Below are 21,384 nucleotides of genomic sequence, written 5' to 3'. Positions count from 1 at the left end.
CATCAAAAAATTGGCTGTGACGCAACAGTCAGGTCCCAGGAGTGGCTTGGAGCCCCGCCCCCATCCTGTGCTCCTCTCCACAGTCAGCCAAGCAGCGTGAAGCTCCTCGGCTGTGTCCCAGTTCCTGTACACACCACGGTGAGGTCCCAGGAGCAACTCAGAGCCCCATCTCTATCCGGCGCTCCGCTTAGCCAGGGAGGCACCTGCAAGGCCCATTTCCACTCCCCACCCCCCACCCCCACCCACCCCCAGTCCCCTGGCCTTCTGGCTCTTCTGCTACCTGGTCCCACACTACAGAGGCACAGGGGATTACACTTCACATAGTTAAATGTGATAGATTAATAACTACCACAAACTGTCATTTTCTAAGCTGCACTTGATGCTGTGGTATTGCTGATTGTATCATTTGGTCTAACATGTTGTGACTGATCTAATCAGTTTTCCTTCCTGGTATAAGGAAAATAAAATAGCCTCAGAGTCATTAGAGTCTCAAAACCCAAACACAAGCCATATCTGGAAGACACCTCTGAAAAGCAATCATTCCACAAGGGTTTTAAACATAAGCAACAAAGATACCTGCATTAAGCAATTTTGAAATATCAACCCAGGAATTAAACAAGGACAGTACCAAAAACAAAAATGAGAAGACATTTAAGCAAGGCACAAATGCAGGCTTCCATGTCACAAAAAGGAAATTCTGGGGGAAATGAGGTGCAAAAGTCTAATAATCAACCACCTGGACACCCTGAACTAATAGCACAGGAAGTAACAAAACAGATGAATGAGGCTCTAGAAAAATTCAAAGCAGAAATAATCTGCCAGATAACTACAGAGATAGTGAGAAGAGTAAAAGACATGATTAGAGGCTCTAGAACAGAAAAAGATTTTAAAAAATAGATGAGATCAGAAACATACTACAAGCCATGAATGTCCAACATGAGAAAGAAATGGAAACGATGATCGCCCAGCATAAGAAAGAAATGGAATCCATGAAACAGATTCAAACAGATATTCAGGAGATTAAAAACTCCATTGAAAGCATGCAGAGCAGAAGAAGAGAATCTGAAGACAGAATATCAGATATATAAGACAGGATTGCAGTTAAGAACCATGAAAACAGAGATTTCTTAAAGATAGTAAGGGACCATGAGAAATCAATCCAACAGCTGCTAGATGATGCAAAGAAGAATAACAGAAGACTGATAGGAGTCCATGAAAAAACAGGAGAAAATACAATAGACATAAAAAAACTGTTCCCTGAAGTAATAGTAGAAAACTTCCCAGACAGAGGTAGAGAATTGGACACACAGATAAGTGAGGCATATAGAACTCCACTCAGCCATGATTAAAAAAAATCTACACCTAGACATATAATAGTCAAGATCCCAGAAACCCAACAGGACAACAAAATTCTACAAGCAGTTAGAGAAAAGAAACAAATCACCTACAAAGGAAAGCCCATCAGAATCATGGCAGAATTCTCAACACAAACCCTCAAGTCAAAGAGAGCCTGGAGTGAAGTATTTCAAGCCCTAAAAGAAAGTAACTTTCAACCTAGACTGTTGTACCAGCAAAATTATCTTTCAAAATCGATGGGGAAATTAGATACTTTCATGACAAAGAACAACCACCTGAGAAATTTCATGAACACCAAACCAGCACTCCAAACAATGTTATGCAATATCCTAGAAAAAGACAAGGAAGGTCACAACTCCATGAGGGCCAACAGAGAGAAGACACCATGCAAGGTAAGGCACTAAAGAGAAAGGGGGAAAAATAAGAAATAAAAGAGCGAACAACAATAAAACATCATGGCAAGAATGAGTCAATATCTCTCACTTATAACTATCAAGGTTAATGGCCTCAATTCACAAATCAAAAGAAACACAATGACAAAATGGATTAAGAAGCAAAACCCAGCAATATGCTGTATACAAGAAACACACCTAGCTCAAAAGGAAATTCATAGACTGAAAGTAAAAGAATGGAAAACAGTTCTCCATGCCACAGGAACCCAAAGCTCATACAACAGAGGAAATTATAAAGATCAGAGCAGAAATCAATGAAATGGAGACTAAGAGAATGATACAAAATATCAATGAATCAAAGAGTTGGTTTTTTGAAAGAATAAATAAAATTGATAAACCTTTAGCCAACCTTATCAAAAAAAGGAAAGAAAAGGCTCAAATCTATGCAATTAAGAAAAACAAAGGTGAAGTTCCACCAGACCCAGCAGAAATCCAGAGGATCATCAATACCTACTTCAAGAAACTATACTCTAATAAAATGGAAAACACAGAAGAAATGGACAGATTCCTAGATGCATACAAATTTCCAAAGTTAAATGAAGAAGATATAGAAATTCTATACACCCCAATAACAATGAGTGAAATTGAAAATGTAATTAAAAATTTACCAACAAAGAAAAGCCCAGGTCCTGACAGGTTAACTGATGAATACTACAAGACATTTAAAGAAGAACTAATGCCATTACTCTTTAAACTCATCAAGGAAATTGAAAGGGAAGCAAGGTTTCCAAATTCTTTCCTGGAAGCAAGTGTTACTTTGATTCCAAAACCAGGGAAAGACCAAACCCAAAAAGAGAACTACAGGCCAATCTCCCTAATGAACATAGATACAAAAATCCTCAACAAGATACTGGCAAACAGAATACAGAGGGTCATCAAGAAGATCATACACCCTGACCAAGTCGGATTTATCGCAGGGATGCAAGGATGGTTCAACATCTGTAAATCAATAAATGTAATACACTGTATTAACAGAGTCAAGGAAAAAAACCACATGATCATCTCAATAGATGCAGAAAAGGCATTTGACAAAACCCAGCACCCATTCATGATAAAAATGCTATAGAAAATTGGAATAGAAGGTCTTTATGTCAACCTGATTAAGGCTAACTATGAAAAAACCAACAGCCAACATCATACTAAATGGTCAAAAACTGAAAACTTTCACACTAAAATCAGGAACAAGACAAAGATGCCCACTATCACCATTCCTGTTCAATATTGTTCTGAAAACATTAGCCACAGCAATTAGAAAAGAGAAAGAAATAAAAGGAATAAACATAGGAAACAAAGAAGTTAAACTGTCATTATTTGCTGATGATATGATACTTTACATAGAAGATCCAAAAAACTCAGTCAAAAGTCTTCTAGACCTAGTTGACAGATTCAGTAGAGTAGCTGGATTATAAGGTCAACACTCAAAAAACAATAGCCTTCTTATAGGCAAATAGCAGACTCATTGAGAGAGAAATTCGGGAAATAATGTCTTTTACAATAGCATCTAAAAAATGAAATATCTAGGAATCAACCTAACAAAGGAAGCAAAAGACCTCTACACTGAAAACTACAGCACTCTGAAGAAGGAGATCAAAGAGGATATAAGAAAATGGAAAGATATTCCTTGTTCCTGGTTAGGAAGAACCACTATAGTGAAAATGGTCATACTTTTAAAACTACTATATAGATTTAATGCAATCCCGATTGAAATTCCAACAATATACTTCACAGAACTAGAGAAAACATTCCAAAAATTCATTTGGAATCAGAAGAAACCTAGAATAGCAAAAGCAATTCTTGGCAACAGAGACATGGCTGAGGGTATCACAATCCCCAACTTGAAACTATACTACAAACCTACTGTTATAAAAACAGCATGGTACTGGCAAAGAAACAGACCCAAAGATGAGTGGAATAGATTAGAAGATGCAGAAACAGCTCCAGACACACTCAGCCACCTCATCTTTGACAAAGGAGCCAACCACCCTCCTTGGAGAAAAGATAGCCTGTTCAATAAATGGTGTTGGAAAAACTGGATTTCAACCTGCCAAAGATTAGAACTAGACCCATACCTATCACCATGCACTAAACTAAGATGGAAGTGGATTAAAGAGCTAAATATCAAGACAGAAACAGTAAACTTGCTGGAAGATAAGTTAGGTAGAACTCTCAATGACATTGGCATAGGAAAAGACTTTATGAACAAATCTTCAGTAGCATGGGAGCTAATACACAGAATCAACTGGGATCTCATCTTATTAAAAAGCTTCTGCACTGCAAGAGAAACTACCAACAGAGTTAAGAGACTACCTACAATATGGGAAGAAATTTTTAGCAGCTGTACCTCAGACAAAGGTCTACTATCAAAAATCTATAAAGAACTGAAAAAAAATCAGACTCCCCAAATTCAAAAACCCAATTCAAAAATGGGCATCTGAAATGAATAGACATTTCTTAGACTAAGAAGTAAAAACATCAAATAAATATATGAAGAAATGTTCAACATCACTGGTCATTCAAGAGATGCAGATGAAAAAAACACTGAGATTCTACCTCACCCCACAAAGAATGGCTGCTATCAAGAAATCAACCAATAACAAATGCTGGCACGGGTGTGGAGAGAAAGGAACCCTTCTCCATTGTTGGTGGGAGTGCAGACTGGTGCAACCACTATGGAAATCCATATGGAGATACCTCAAAGAACTAGGACTAGAGGTCCCATTTGACCCAGCTATTCCCCTACTGGGTATCTTCCCCAAAGAATTAAAAGAATCATACCACAGTGATATATGTGCACCTATGTTTATAGCAGCACAGTTTGTAATAGCTAAAGTTTGGAAACAGCCCAAGTACCCATCAACTGGAAACTGGATAAAGAAGACGTGGGGTTTTTTTATAAAATGGAGTCCTACTCAGCCATAAAGAACAAGAAATGAGAGTCATTTATAGCTAAATGGATGCATATTGAGGCCATACTCTTAAGTGAAATAAATAGGACACACATGTGTAAATACCGAATAGTTTCTCTAGTGTGAGAAACTGAAAGTGTAAATAAGGACGAAAATGATTAAAACAAATAATTGATAATTTGAAATAGGAAAAGGTCCAAAGGGGTAGGGGTGGCAGGAGAGGAAAGAGAAAGGGAAGAAGGGAAAGGAAAAATTATGAGAAAGAAAAAAAAATGGAAACAAAGTCTATTTAAATAGGGAAGGGTGGTGGGAGTGAAGGTACATAGGTAATGGGGGAAAAAATAAGAACTAAGATACATCATGTACAGATACAAACACCCAATGATAAATGTAAATGTATTGTGTACCTAAAATGTACCAATTAATATATACATTTTAAAAAATTGGCTGTATGATCTCTCTTCTTGGACATTGGAGGACTCTGTGATCTTTTGGACTGATAAAGTGCAGTGGAAATGAGGCTGTGCTAGTTTCTGGACCCAGTCTTTAAGGGACTTATGCTACTACCTTTGGTTCCGTGGAACACTTGCTCTTAAGATACAACCACCATGCTATAAGGCAGCTCAAAAATCCTTAGGGAGAGACTCCTGTGGAGAAGAACCTTGAGCCCTACCAGACAATCTTAGCTGAGCTACAGGTGACAGACAGTACCAACTCATATGTGAGTGAGTTATCTTGGGGTTGAACCCTCCAACTCTACTCCAACTGATGCCACCAAGGGGGGAAAAGGGCTCCTGCTAAGCCCTGTTCAAATTACAGATTCAACAACAACAACAACAACTGCAAGAGACCAAAATATTGATTATGCCCAAAGCAGACTATAAGCAATGCAGGATGTAAAGAGTTAACCCCACAACTGGCTTATTTATAGAAGCGAGTCCAGCTGAAGTCTACATGCTGAGGTCAGAATGACTCACACCTAAATTCTGTTCCCACAATTAAAACCTTCTTAAGTAAAAGGATAATTACAATCATATATTTTGTCTATTCTGTCCCTAATTAGAGAATGCTTTGTCTTTTTCCTTTAAGCATTGTCTCCATTTGTTTCCATAGAAACTGCATGATTGCACACCCTCAAATGTAGTCCTACCCTCACATGTAGCTTGCCTTTACCCCAACTGATTACTAATAAAAATCAGTGGCTCGGACAGACCAGCACCTTTGCTAATTAAGCAACACTGGCCATCCTGGATCCCTGGTTTCTTTGGCTTTTTAGATCTGTTTTTTAGTTTTGTTTTGTTTTTTCTCAGCTTCAGTCATACACTGAACAGGAGATTGGAGCCTACTACAGAAGTTCCTGGTAACATTTCAGGGGATCCCAGTAACAGTTGCCTGACATGGGGCTTAAACCACCAACAGTCACCCATTCAATAAGACTGCTCAGAGTGGAAGAGAAATATAGACAACATAGAGCCCCTCAAGTAACAAATGATAAGGACATCTGACAGGAAGCAAAACCAGAGAAGAGTCAGGTGCTTCTGACACAAGAAGGTAATCAGCTGGGACTAAAACACAGGGTAATCACTTTAGACCAAAGAGCAGCATTACATCTAGTTGCTCCACACCCTTTTTAAAACAAGCAAGCTTCATGGTGCTGGCCTACAGCGTTGAAAGAAATGCTTCAAGAGATATTTAAATATAATTGGGTTATTTTAATGACTGTATGTATTTATTTTTTAAATTTATTTTTGTACCAGGGATTGAACTCAGGACCTCGTGTTTGTGAGGCAGGAAGAGGAACCACTGAGCTAAATCCCTGGCCCTATTGTTGGTTTACACAAACAAGAACTTTAGATATAGAACTTTGGGAATGTGTCAAAAATAACATGCAGGCAGCTCAACAAGGAAGAAAAGTTATCTCCCTTGAGACTTTACCTGATACTTTGACTTGGAGCCTTGTGTGCTTTATTTTGTGGCCCATACAACTGAGCCTGGGAGCTGCTCAAACTTCTGCTCTGTAGCAATCAGCCACTGGTGAAAACTGTTTAGTTCAAGTTTTAGAACAACTGCTTGCAAAATCTGTTGTCTCTCACATGACAGCCTCTCTCAGAAAATGTGACATTGTTATAGACAAACCCCAGTATTCCTTCTCCGGAGCAGGTCAAGCTGCCTCCCCTTCCACCTGAGTTACTAAAACCATTGTTTGTCTGCAGAAAATGTGAAGACAAAAACATGAGAACTATTTGGCTTTAGTACACCAGGATGTACAAGTGGAGCGCCATGGTCAGACTCAGAAAAAATCAGACCAAACTCACACTCAGATTGGAAAAACTAAAATAAATAAATAAGTAATGGATTAAAAATAGCCAGAAAACCTCTAAAGAACATAGAACAAAATAGTGAACACTCCCAGCTTTAAAAGCCTCAAGGCCTGCATGTGTTATCAGCCTGATGCTATCTACAAATGTCTGGAATCTAAAACAAAGCCAAAATAACTACAACCATGCTCTACCAGACACAAAGAGATTTTACAAGAGAAATCAAACTACAAATTTTAGCTAATAGATAACTGTGTCTTTGTTCCAATGTGAGTTGATGTTTAATTGGTGTACTTAAAACATTTCTTCTACATTACAAAGGCTTAAATTGTAATTATAGGGTTAACTTGCTCTTCTCTCTACTTTGCTTATACTTATAAAAACTTAACTCAAGGTTATTGTCTATTGACAGCCAGTCAAATTTAAAAATATAACAAGCTGAGAACAGAAAAACGGGGGATTAAAGAAGCTGCTCCAGCCAAGCATGGTGACACAGGCCTATAGTCCCAGCTACTTGAGAGGCTGAGATGGGAGGATCACTTAAGTCCACAAGTTCTGAGCTATAGTGTGCTATGCTGATCAGGTGCCCGCACTAAGTTTGACCTCCTGTGAGCAAGGGGCCACCAGGTTGCCTAAGGAGGGGTGAACTGGCCCAGGTCAAACATGGAACAGGTCAAAACTCATGTGCTGATTGGTACTGGGATTGCGCCTATAAATAGCCACTACATTCCAGCCTGTAAAATATAGTGGGAGGGACAAAAAGTCCTCAAAATAAGGCATCAATCATCTTTTCATTTCAGAGAGAGCTTGAACAGACAAAATGAGGTTTAATACAAGGGGATACTTTAAAATTTAAACAGCTAAAGCCAAGTTTGTTATAGAAGATTTACAGTAAGTAAGATGGAAAAAAAATATTTAAAAGACTGTAAGATATACTTCTTTTTTTTTGGTACCAGGGATCGAACTTGGGTTCTTGCACTTTCGAGGCAAGCGGTGGAACCACTGAGCTAAATCCCTGGCCCTATAAGATATACTTCTGATATATGGGATTTTGTGTGTTTGTCTTGTTAAAAGGATAAAAAGAGAGATATAAGACTAAAAATGACTTATACATATTGAGTAGGTGTGTAAAAGTAATTTGTCAAAAAATATATATGTCGGGCCGGGGATTTGGCTCAGTTGTTCTGGCGCCTGCCTCCCAAGTGCAAGGTCCCAAGTTCAATCCCTGGTACCAAAAAAAAAAAAAAAATATATATATATATATATATATATATATATATATGTTTGCTTGTTGGTTTCAAGTTTGTTATAAAAGGTTCATAATAAGTGAGACCAAAAAAAGGCCATTAATTAAGGTACACTTTAAAATTGTTTTTACATTTACATTTTGTTCCTTCTGATTAATTACAAGAGATCTCTGTTAGTTGACCTACAAAAAGTTTTGACTAGTCTTTCTGACAAATATAAACCTAAAAATATAAGAGATATTATAATTCAGTCAGGCTAATATATTTGAGTGCATTCTAGTTTTATAAATAAATTGTCTATGTTTGTCTATGTGTTCAATCATACATCTCTTTTGTTTGAGTTCAATAATTTTTTTACTTTTTTGTCTTTTAAATAAAAAATTTTTAAAAATATTTGCCTATAATTAAATTGGCTTATAAATGAAGGTTATTAAAGTTAAAAACATGCTCTTTTTCTCCAAATTACTAATAGATCATAATGATGTTAAGATTAATTTTACAAATATAATACATACTATTGTATAGATATAATCACTCTAAAACTAATTGGTTAAAATAATATATTAATCGTTACAATCTGGTTTTTATAGGTTATTTAAAAACTCTGTTAAGATAATTAAATAGAGACCCTTAGGTTTGGAAAGACTACTAAATAACATTCCTCTTGGTAAATAAACGAATAACCACCCACAAAACAATTATTCTAGTCTTTACTCACTGGGGGCACCCCAAAAGTTTCCATAAGTTTACAACAGACTTACCCTGATAGTTTCCATACCTTTATAAGAGACTTACCTCAATAAATATTATTTAAATATGTTATTATAATATGTTTACATTGTTCATCATCAAAGGGTTAAGTTCTAAATATGTTATTTTGATATTGTGACATTGTGGTCATCTTCAAAAGTTTAAATTTTCTATGGAAAAAACAAGGTTTTATTAAAAAGATACTTTTGGTATTTAACTAAATTAAAGGATATAAGGCTTCATATAATTGTGATACTTATTATGGTTAATTTTCTGGTGTCCTAAATGTATTCATGCTTTCTGACTATAAAGGTTTTCTAATATATTGTTCATAGTGATAACCTTCTTTTAATTGAGGTATTTGTCTTTCTCTTATACTTCAGCTACTTATGATAAGAGGTACATTTATAGGCCAATATATTTTCAGTCAAAAGATGTCCTAACTAAAAGGTAAATGACTCAATACAATTAATAACATAGGGACCAGGGTATACTTATTTTTCAACAGAAAATAAAAAGATGCTGTGGCTATCATCCCAGAATATATGACCATAGACCAAGATGGTGGATTTGCTGCAAGCAACATGATGTGACACCCCTGCTGACAGCCATGCAAAGGCTACATCTGAGAAACTCCTCTTGCCTGTGATGGCCCTGAGACTTTCGGAGATCACCAGACCTGATACACTGCCTACTGATGAGACCCAAAAACAGGCCCAAAGACAATCACAGCTCACCCTGATACAGTTGCTGCCATTTTAACAGCAAAATCTTTATTGCTATTTTAATCCAATAAACTTTGAAGCATTTTTAGGCTATGATAAATATCTACAGTTCTTATTATTCTTTACAATTTTTATTAGTCAATATTTTCATATAAAATTTTTCAACTTTGTCAGTAGTCAATTCAACACAAAGACAGTTTGTGGGGAAAATTGGTATCCTTATCATTTTTCCTTCCAAAAATGTTGTGTTTCCTCACATATTGGTTTATATCCTTCATTTAAGTTTTATGATATAATTTGTATAAATAAATATGTATTCCTAAGCATTTTCTAGCTTCTCTTCCTGGATATTTTTTCCTGTCAGTTATGCATAACTAAACAGCAAAAGACTCCAATTTTAATGGTCTAAAACTACTCTTTATTTCTCAAAAAATTCTGTTGATTAGAAATTTGGACTAAACACAACTGAAAGAAACAGGTACCATGTCTGTCCTCATTGAGAACACACATGTTGCTGTGGTCATGGGTGAATACACTGGGACCTCACTGTCCAAGGTGGCCTTACTCAGGTGCCTGGAAGTGGTCCTGCATAAAACAAATTAGTTTAGCAGACATCAGTTGAGTCAGCTCATCTCTGCTCCGCATGGCATTTGCCCTCAAATTGAGACTGGACTTCTTATATTTAGAGTATTGTTTCAAGAGCCAAATTAAATGCTGTGAGGTCACTTGAAACTGAAGCTCAAAGTTGTATAACATCAAGTTATACGCATTCTATTAAGTAAAACCAAAGCCAGCCCAGATTTATAAGAGTAGAGATATTGATCCCATGCTCATTGGGAAGAGCTGAAATAATCTGGGGTTATCCTTAATATATAACATTTCTCCATTACATTTATAATTTCCTATTGCTGACATAATAGCAAGTTTTTATTTGCACATGTTAGTCTTAAATTATACCAAACTAGTGAATTTCTTTTTATTTATAATATTTTAACTGTATAAGCTCTTGAATTTTCTATGTACAAAATCAAGTCATTTGAGAATGATAATAGCTTTTTTCTTCCTATCTAGAATCCATATTTCTTGTTTTATTTTCTTATTTATCACATTGTCTAGAATCATCAATACTGTTGTTGACTATGAAATATTTTCATCTTCTTCCAGACATTAAGAAGAGTAAGAGTATCCTTAAGTGTATTTAACTTTGATTTATAACATGTTTCCTCTTTGCTCCCAACATAGAACATGAAATTCAATTAGCCAAAACTTTTGGCTCATAATATATTTCTCATTACTGGTCCATAAACAGCCCTTTTATCTGCTAACTTTGATAAATCTGATTCTTCTACTCTTTATTAAAATTTTAACTGTACATATTGGACTAAATAAAATTCCTTTTCTACATCTACTATATGGCCTTCCTTTAATCTATTTTGCATTACTTTTTGTTGTTTTATATTTCTGAACTAAATCTTAGTATTTTTGAATTATTTGTTAGAATATTCTATTATAATTGAGTTGTATATATTCACTTAAATTTTTTCCAGTTATAATTTTGCTTTAAATTAATTGTCTTTCTATGGCCTTTGTTTGGGTTTTGTTATCAAAATGTCTTGTGCTTATTAAAGGAGAAATGGAGATGTAGATAAATTTTATTTTGAAAATTAATTAACACACTACTTATGCCTTTAATGTTGTATCTTTGTCCTTAAAAAACTTTTAAAAGAAGAAAGATAATCTATATCAGATGGTTTAGGTCCATTTCAGCCTTCAAGTAAAGATTAACCTTCAATTATACATAATTGCTCAAGGAATTTTGCTCTACTAATAAACCATACTTCAGTCAATTTCATATCAAGTTATCCTTAGTAAGATAGAGACTGAATAAAATTATTCAGCAGCCAGAACAACCTGAAGAAGACAGTTAACTAAAACTACTGTACTATAGTTTTAATCATCATTCTACAACTTGGGTTCCTTACATTAACAATATTCATTATTCCTTTAAAAGTAATTATTTTTCTACCTAGAGCCTGATCTAGATAGTTATTTAAATATTATTTACTTTGAGCTCTAAATTTTTCCTCCAAAAAAAATCTCTGTAGGTTATCAAATACCTTCACAATTAATTACGAGAGTGCACTACACAGAAACTATGGCTTGCCTCCCTCATATTATGAAATGACTTAAAACAAACTATATGCATTTAATTTTTGTAGTCTTTACTAGATACAAAATTAGCAATTGTTAAGGCTCATGTTTAGATGCCCCTCCCCCGAGTCTCATGTGGCTTTTTCAGGGTTGGCTGGATCTGGAGTGTGTGACCCTGGGATTGATTGATTGTGCAATGCTAGGATTAAAGGTGCTAGGATTAAGGCTGTGCATGCTACCTGCCCTAAAGGTGGGTATCCTGGATAAGATAAAAGGGATAATATGTAGTGGATTAACTAATGGTCAACTTGTAATGCCCAGCTGAACTGAATCAGCATGGCCTGGGTGTGGAGGATCCACCTGAGTATTGTTGTCAATAACCACAAAAAGAAAACTGGAGGGGAAGATCTTGGCCTGTTGATTTTCTAGGAGAAGCTTGCTGTGGATGGTTTTCCTGATGCAAACTAGGCTTTTCTCATCAGAGGAGGAGCTTGGAGCCTTGCTGTCACTGGGAATGGCTACTGTTTTCATCAGGGAAGCTCTAATCTACACCATGAGCATCACTTTCTGGCTCCAATGTGAATCCCTCAATTTGGTAGTACAAATCCTTCATCTCACTGGCATAGGTTTTCTGGCTTCTACCAGTGGCCTTTGGGCCTTCCAGGTACAGATCCTCAATACAAGCATGAGACATTTCTGTGGGCTCTAGGCCACTGGCTGGACTCATGGAGGACATTGCCTTAGAATCTAAGCTTTTAGCTGGACTTCTGTGGGGCATTGCTGAGTTGTAGACTCCCAGCTGGATTCTTTGGACCCCTAGTGTGAGGTTAATCTCTTGCACTCCTTTGCATTTGACTTTTTGGATAATTATCATAAAATAATCCTATAAACCATGGGTCCTGTAGTAAATGTATTATCTTGCCAAAACCCTGACTATAACAGGATAGAAAAAGGCTTGTCACTTGCTTGTTTTGCTACCTTCTGACAACCATGAACTATTTCTCCTCTGCAATTCCCCTCTGCCATGCTACCCTGCCTTGGAGCCAACATCAATGATCTGCCTTGCTCTCTCACTCTGCTTGGACTGAGCCAGTGGACATCACATGCCAACATATCTGCATTTGACTTAAGCTTATAAAAAATTTCAATAAAGTATGCTTAAATTTGCAGTATTATCCAGAAGTCACATAGCATATCTCCTCCTTTCTATTTTTTCCTGTTTTTTATTATTGTACCTCTTTAAAACTTATACTTTCAGGAATGTAATTGGCATAACTAGCAATTTTTTTAAATACATATCAAAATAATCCTAATTATTTTAAATTATGAACCTCTCAGTTATACTTGGAGATATGCCTTAACTATAAATGTTATAAATAACTATTGAGGACTTATGGGTTTTGCTAATAAAAGATATATAGTAAATAGAATAAAAAGAAGCAATAGTTTACTCTTTTCTGGTCAAGTCAGACATTCTCTATGAGCTTGTATTCTTAATAGGTCACAGATAGGCCAGATCATATTCAGAGGAAAGGGACTAAAATGATATTTTCAAAAGTGAAATATGTTATATGAAATAGTTCTGGAAGATAGAATTTTGAGAAAGAGCAGGAAAAGATATTTGTCCTCAGACTTTAAAGATAGTCATATTAAAAGGGAATTATGCTTGTTCCAGATAGACTAAGTATAATAGGAGTTTTTTAGATAATAAATGGGGAGTGATTGTTTTCAGTTCAATAGAAGAAGTTTGAGCTAACACCATTAGAAGTCAAATCTGTCTGATAAACTGAGGGGACATGTCCAAGTCCATTTGCAAGAGAAGCTAAGGACTACTGAATCTCACCAAGCTTTCTTCAGTTGAAAGGAGGGTGGGCTCTAAGAAGTGAAAGATGCTGTTTCCTGCTGGACCCCTTCATGAACTCATGACTGGATGATAGGAAGGAAAGGTGGGTATTAGATATGTGTATGCATAAACAACAACCAAAGTACCATTTTTCACTAACAATTCTGTAAGATATTGGGGCAAAGGAGTCCTACTTGGAATCCTACTTCTGAAAAGAAGATATTTAAAGGGGGAAACTCTTTTTACTATCCACTCACAACAGAATAAGGAAGCCATAACACATGGAACAAACAGAGGCTGCCCTATGGTAACTGAATGTGACTCATTTGCTATATATGTCTATCAGCATCCTGTGTATATGTCAACACACTGGGAGTTGGGGAACACATTAGGTTAATGGAGTCCTATATCATCAAGTGAGACATGAAAAATTGAAACTCAAGTTACTTAAAGAAAGGCTCTTCTACTAGTGTGAAATATCAAAATTTGGAAAAAGTTGCCTAGAGAATACTGCCTCTGATATAAAAAGGGCACATCCTCATATCTAACACAGCACTGACTTAGAGTGGGCTCTTACCAAGTATTTGCTGAATGCAAATTCAACTTGTCTTACTAAAATTTTTCCATTCTCAAAGTCTGAGGAAGTACAAAAAAGAACATTAAATTTGTCATTATGTTATTTCAACTCAATTCCAACCAATAATGAAGAACTATTTAGCAGATATTAAAAAGTGTTGAGCACACCTCAGAAAAATGGTTGATTCCAGGGCTAGAGAAAGGAAAAAAATATAAGAAATGCTTATAATATTTTGCATTTCCAGAAAATTAAATAAGATCAAGCATCTTGAAAAGGCACAAGAGCTTCAAAGAGCACCCAATAATCAAAGTTTGAAAAAAATTATCAGTAAGTTAAATAACAGTAATACTGCATTATAACTCTAAAATAAAATTGACATATATGAATCTATTTTAATATACAAACAAATAACTGCATAAGTAAATAAATGAGAGAGAAGATACAACTCTTCCTTATGAGAGTGTTTCAATTAATAAATGGAAATTAACCATTGGACCACCAACAGTGATAATTGTTATAGGTAAGGTTCACCAACAGATGCTCAAAATAACAAGAGAAAAGTTAAGTAGAAACAGATATTTGCATATTCTAAAAATTTCTCCTCTGAAACTGAGTAATAAAAGGGGAAAAATAGTAGCCTTCTGATGGAGATCCTGGCACATATTATCTTCAAAGTTAATAGAATATAATAATAATAATATATACATATAGTGACCTTGACATGCAGTGCTGAGAAGGGCACATAGCATTTGTGGTATCTTTTCCAATAAAGCATAACCTCAATTTAATCATGAGAAAACATCAGATTAGATATCCAATTTGAGGAATATTCTACCAAAATAACTGACCTGTAGTCTTCCAAAAGATAAGGAAAAACTGAAGAACTGTCACAAACTGGAGGAAGTAAAGAGATATGACACATTCAGTACTCACCTCACAACATAACATAGCACACTTCTAATGTCAAAAGTATGAGAGGTTTTCCAAATATTTTTCCAATGAACACCAACTAGATGTCCTATAATTCAATCCAATTCTTTCATAATCTATTTGTAGTTGGAATCCAGTCCCACAAGTTGAAGGTTCAGTTCCATAATACTGCCCTTACTTCAGATGACAAATCCAGTGGTGGGTTATCACCACTTCTGAATTACCAGCTATAAATTGGCATATGTTTAGCTGGGTCTGGTAGTGCACACTTGTAATTCCACCACTTGGGAGGCTGAGGCAGGAGGAATGCCACAAGTTTGAGGCCAGCCAGGACTTCATAATAAGTTCATGGCCAGCCTGGACCACATGGTGAGATGCTGTCTCAAAAAAGCAAGAAAACAAACAAAACAATTGGAATATACACGACTCCTTTCTCAGATGCAATTAACTCACTAGGGTGTCTCACACAACTTAGAAACCTCTTGATAATTATTGGCTTATTATATTAATTTAGGATATGATAAATTATACAGATAAACAGCAAGAGGGTAATGTATGTGGAAAGGAGCCTGGAGCTTTCAATCCCTTCTCCAGTTGCCCCACCCTCCAGGTATCTCCTCCGATTTAGCAATTTGAATTCTCTCCAAATCCTGTCCTCTGAGTTATTTTACAGAGATGTAATTATATAGGCAAGATTGATTAAATTATTGATCACATGATGATCAACTGAACCTTCAGGCTGCACCTGGAGGTTAGATATGGGACTGAAAAAGTCACCTCAGTAGAAAAAAAAGATGCTCCTATCACCCAAGGAATCCCAAGAGATTTAGAAGCTGTGTGTCAAATTTTCCTAATATCCAGGAAATTGCAAAGATCTTAGAAACTCTGTGTCAGGAACTGGGGTCAAGTACCAAATATTTGAAGAAAATTTCCCCGAGCAACCCACTCATAAGAATTTTACAGGCTCTATGTCAGGAACCAAGGGCAGAAACCAAAATGTATATTTCTTATTATATACTATATTACATACTGATTACAGTAGTTGGTATACTTGTCTTCCTCTTGACTAATGATTTTTCCTCCATGAGTTTTCTGAAGCTTAACAAATTTTAAATTGATGTCACTAGAGTTATTTTCCTAAAACAGGAATCTAATCATTTCCCTCTTCTATTTATGAACTTTCAAGATTATTTTATTTGGGAAAAACCCAAATTCCTTAGCATAACATATAATATCCCTTACAATTACTATTTAGCTACTCCTAAAAGCAATAGGCAATTATGAAGAAAAAAAATATGAACGAGAAAATTAGTGAAACCCACATAAGTACTATAGTTCAGGTCAATTTCTTAGTTTCTATAATCACAATATGGTTATATAAGAGGTTAGCAAAGAATATATTGAACTCATTATACTTTTTTTTTTTGGTAACTCTTCCATATGCCTAGAATGATCTCAAAATAAAGAAGTTTAAAAAAATATGATGAGCCCATCTTGGAATTCTTATAACAGTAGGAGTAAAACACTGAGTAAAACCAGCACATACTCACTAGTCATTAGGAAAATAGTTCCAAAAACATTCAGAGAAAACATAGACATGATCTCACATCCGGAGATCCTACTGGAAAAGTGATTCAAGAGAAATAGTAGACACTAATAAAAACAGCAAAACTAGCTTCTGAATCATTTTCCTGCCTCTTCCTTTTCCCTATAACCAATCAGTCATCTAATTCTCAGTTCTAAATCCTCCTATTACTCTGCACTGCACTAATTGGTACTCTCATCTTTCTCTTGAGTAATTGTTTTTCTTCCACAAGTTTTCTGAAGTCTAACATATTCTAAATTGATGTCACCAGAGTTATTTTCCTAAAACAGGAATCTAATCATTTTCCTCATCTGTTTATGAACTTTCAAGACTATTTTATTTGGGATAAATGCAAATTCCTTGGCATAACATACAATATCCCTTACTATTTATTTACTATTTACTATTCCTAAATTACAGCTTCCTCTCTGTTCATTTCTCCAAGAACTGTTTCATATCCAGCTTCAGATCTAGTTATGAAATCCAAAATGAATCATCTATTTTGACCTGTGTTCCTGTCATTCATTTTGCAAAGGACACCAAGTTAGCCAGTTCTTCCTCCTGTAAACTCTCAATCATTCTCGTTGAAACTTTATCTGTATTCCAGACAGACTATTGTGATGCTTCCTAACCTTCTTACCTCATTAATTGTTACCTGCTAGAATAACAAACCCTGTCACTCCATGCTCCTCCAGGACATTATGAAATACTGCTAACAAGCATATACCACATTTCACAGGCCTTGTGGTATATAAGCTACCAGGTTGATTCTCTTAGTAGTATAAAAATCCTTTAATGTTCACGTTTATGTTTAATTCACCTAGGAATCTCCAGCCCTGGTTCGAGACCCGGCTCCTAAGGGTCCATCGACACCTTTGGTTAGATTCAACTGAATTAAACTATAATCATATTTGATTCCCAAGAGATGCAAAGAGGCAATGGTCCGACCAGGAGGAGGATGGTGTAGTCTCCGCGGCGTGTGGAGACTTCCACCCAGGACAGTTCTCTCCTCCACCCGGACCTCTCCCCTCCTGCCCTTGAATCTCCTCGCCTCCTCGGCATCTCATATCTGATACTGTGGGGTGAGGTGAGAGCAGGCCTGGGGAGGGTGAACACGCGGAGGAGCCGCAGTCTCTAGCAAGATGATAGAAGTCCTGACAACTGACCTCCAGAAACTTCTACACCAGCTGAATACCCTGTTGGAACAGGAGGCTAGATGTCAGCCAAAGATCTGAGATTTGAGACTAACTGAATCTGCACATGACAATGGCCTTAGAATGACTGCAAGACAGAGGGACTTTGAAATAAAAGATCTTCTTAGTCTAACTCAGTTCTTCAGCTTTGATACGGAGACATTTTTCTCTAGTTGTGAATTTACTGGACAGATTTCTGTCTAAAATGAAGGTACAGCCAAGATCCTTGGGTGTGTTGGACTGAGCTGCTTTTATTCGGCTGTAAAATCAATAGAAGAGGAAAGAAATGTCCATTGGGAACTGACTTGATCTGAATAAGTCAGCATCAGTTCACATTTTCAGACTTGATGTGAATGGAAAAGATTGTATTGGAGAAGATGGGTTGGAAAGTCAATGCTACCACTGCCTTTCAATTTCTACAACTCTATTATTCTCTCATTCAGGAGAGCTTGCCATTTGAAAGGAAAAATTGCCTAAATTTTGAAAGACTTGAAGCTCAGCTTACGGCATGTCACTGCAGGATCATATTTTGTAAAGGAAAACCTTCTGTGTTGGCCTTATCTATCATTGCATTGGAGATCCAAGCACAGAAATGTGTGAGTTAACAGAAGGAGTAGAATGTCTTCAGAAACATTCCAAGATAAATGGCAGAGATCTGACCTCCTGGCAAGAGCTTATATCCAAGTGTTTAACTGAATATTCATCAAACAAGTGTTCCAAACCAAATGTTCAGAAGTTGAAGTGGATTGTTTCTGGGCATACAGCACAGCAACTGAAGCATAGTCACTAGAGAATAACTCACCTTCCAACAATTTCTGAAATGGTTTCTTAATTGGTAATTTTGGTTGTTATTCTCTGTATAGAGAAAATTGTATAATTTTCTTCTGCAATTGAAGTATTCAATTATTATCTTCAAAATAAACCAACTGGATGTGGAATAGCAAAAGGGAAAAACCGGTATCACCAAACTAGTCAGCTAATATTTGATGGCATTTGCTATGTATAAGGTACAATACTCTAAGGGCGGGGCATGGTGGTACATGCCTGTAATCCTAGCACTTGGGAGGCTGAGGCAGGAGGATCATCATGAGTTTGAGGCCAGCCTGGGCTACATAGTGAGTTCAAGTTCAGTCTAAATTACATAGCAAGACCCTGTCTCAAAAAAAACTTTAAAAAAAATCCTTAGGAGTTTCCAACCTTTGATATATATGTTAACCATTTCATTAAATTAGCGGCTTAGAAAACAACATCTTTTTTAATAATCTGAATTTTTAAGGTAGTGCTGAAGAAATGGACTTTTAATTGCACATTTTGCTAAGTGTAGCCCTAAGCTCTAGCTTATTTAAAATTATAAGAGGACTAAAAGTTTGATCCATATATGAACTAATTTGAGACTGTTAGCTTATAAGCAGAATCATTATGAACTTGAATGTTACACCTAAAAAGAAAGTAAAACAAAGCAGATGATCTCTATGGGGTTTCTGAAAATTGCCAATATGTCTCAACATACTGCTTTTGCAATTGGAATAATAGAAAGTAATTATATTCATAAAAAACCATAAATTCAGTCACTGCATATATTCTGTATGTTCTTGCCATCTAAATTTATTAACTTACAGTAGTTATGTTTTCCTACTCAAAACTAAATGTTAATATTTAAAACATCTACATATGATTATGAAACTTGGGCATGCAAAATTTACTTTTAACAGCTAGTAGTATTTAAACTTTTGACAAATTGGGAGTTTTTGTTCTTTACATAAATAGCATTGCTGTAGCAACAAAAAATTTCCTTTCAAGCCTCTCTCCACATCCCTGAACTATGGGTTCCATAATGTTATAACGGATTTAAGTTATGAACCCTCAAAACATCACAACTAGATTAGTACGATATTCTCCATATTTGGAAAACTGCCTAATTAATATAATGCTGCAGTAAGATTGTTTAGATTTGAATTCATCTGTAAAGCTAAAGACATAAATGTGAAACACTTAATACAAGCCTGAAAAGGTGAACTGTGGATCTTCATTTCTAACATTAATTTAACTTTCTATACTGGATCAATATATTATATTTAGGTGATTTGGAAAATAGTAACCTACTTAATTTAAATGTTAAATTTTATGAGGTTTACATCAAAACCAACATTTCACATATGCACCTTAAGGCATAATAAAGGTTATATTCTAGATAATGTAAAAGTTTCTTGGCATCCATAATGTAAGTACTAGATAGTTCAGAGATGAGAATGCTATTCCTATATGGGAATTACATTTAAATTTTAAAACATTTTGTATTAAGCCAAAATACAGACCTACTAAGTTTGGCATATTCATTGAGCTATTTTTAATGTTTCTGCTAAAAAACAGGTGACATTTGTATCAATGATAAAAATTTCTATACAGAATCTACTTACTCAGTCTTATCTAGTTCCATTTAAAATCATATGTTCTATTATATTACATAGTTAAGTTAAAATCAATTACCACTCTGAAAACTTGCTTTACCCTAAGTTCTGGCTAGATAAAGCACTCCACGTTTTACTACAGACTATTTCTATAAAACTACGATTGCTTCCAGTTTTGTTTTGTTTTTATAAGGAATAGAATATACTTTCACAAATTTCCATAATGTGTCTTAAGAAAAGTAAGGAGGCACTGCCATAATTATGAGATTGCTGAGGTAGTGTTTGGAATTCTCCATGTGAGCCAGTCAATGTAAGGAAATGGACATATATTGTTAGTGTTGTAAACAGTGTAGCTTGAATCCTGAGTCTATCCAGAATGGATATAATCAATTTTGACATCAGGTTATAGATAAATAAGCATTGAAAAATAAACCAAAGAACTGCAGTATATTCTACCTTTAACTTTTTGTAAACCATGTTTTGTGGATAACTGCAGTTTCACCATAAGGCTGATATATTTCAATATTTTGAAAACATCAGTATTAATTTGGAGTTGGCTGAGGTAACCTAACCACCTACCTTTATGTTTGGTACTAAGAGATATACCTTTCAATATTATTGAAATGCAAAAAAAGAGATGCAAAGGGAGTAGTAGTTAAATAAAATATTTGACTATACATAATGTTATTGAACTCAAATTTTAAATGGCAGAAAAACACTGGAGGAAGGAGGTAAAAAGCCAATGATTATGGATAGACATAAGAGAATAGTACAGAACTACAAGTACACTATTAAAAATGCAAATGAGGATGAGCCAGGATTGAAAGCAAAATTTACATTGACATCAGAAGGGGCACTGATTGCTACATCAATTTCAATAGAATAGGTTAAGGAAAAGATAGTAATAATATCAAAGATGAAAGAACACAAAAATTGATTGTCT

General features: G+C 35.5%; 2 pseudogenes; both read left to right on the top strand.

The window, feature by feature from the left end:
• The first annotated feature begins 7,509 nt into the window (after positions 1-7,509).
• LOC147830431 (signal recognition particle RNA) lies at positions 7,510-7,786 on the top strand (annotated as a pseudogene).
• A 10,331-nt stretch (positions 7,787-18,117) lies between these two features.
• LOC147830430 (cyclin-G1 pseudogene) lies at positions 18,118-18,865 on the top strand (annotated as a pseudogene).
• The last annotated feature ends 2,519 nt before the right edge of the window (positions 18,866-21,384 follow it).

The sequence above is a fragment of the Heterocephalus glaber genome, unplaced genomic scaffold (assembly GCF_053883595.1).
Source record: "Heterocephalus glaber isolate CG9 unplaced genomic scaffold, H.glaber_assembly_v1.0 deba00000122, whole genome shotgun sequence".
NCBI lineage: Eukaryota > Metazoa > Chordata > Mammalia > Rodentia > Bathyergidae > Heterocephalus > Heterocephalus glaber.
Note: the sequence above shows the minus strand (reverse complement) of the source record. Positions and strands in the feature narration are given on the sequence as shown.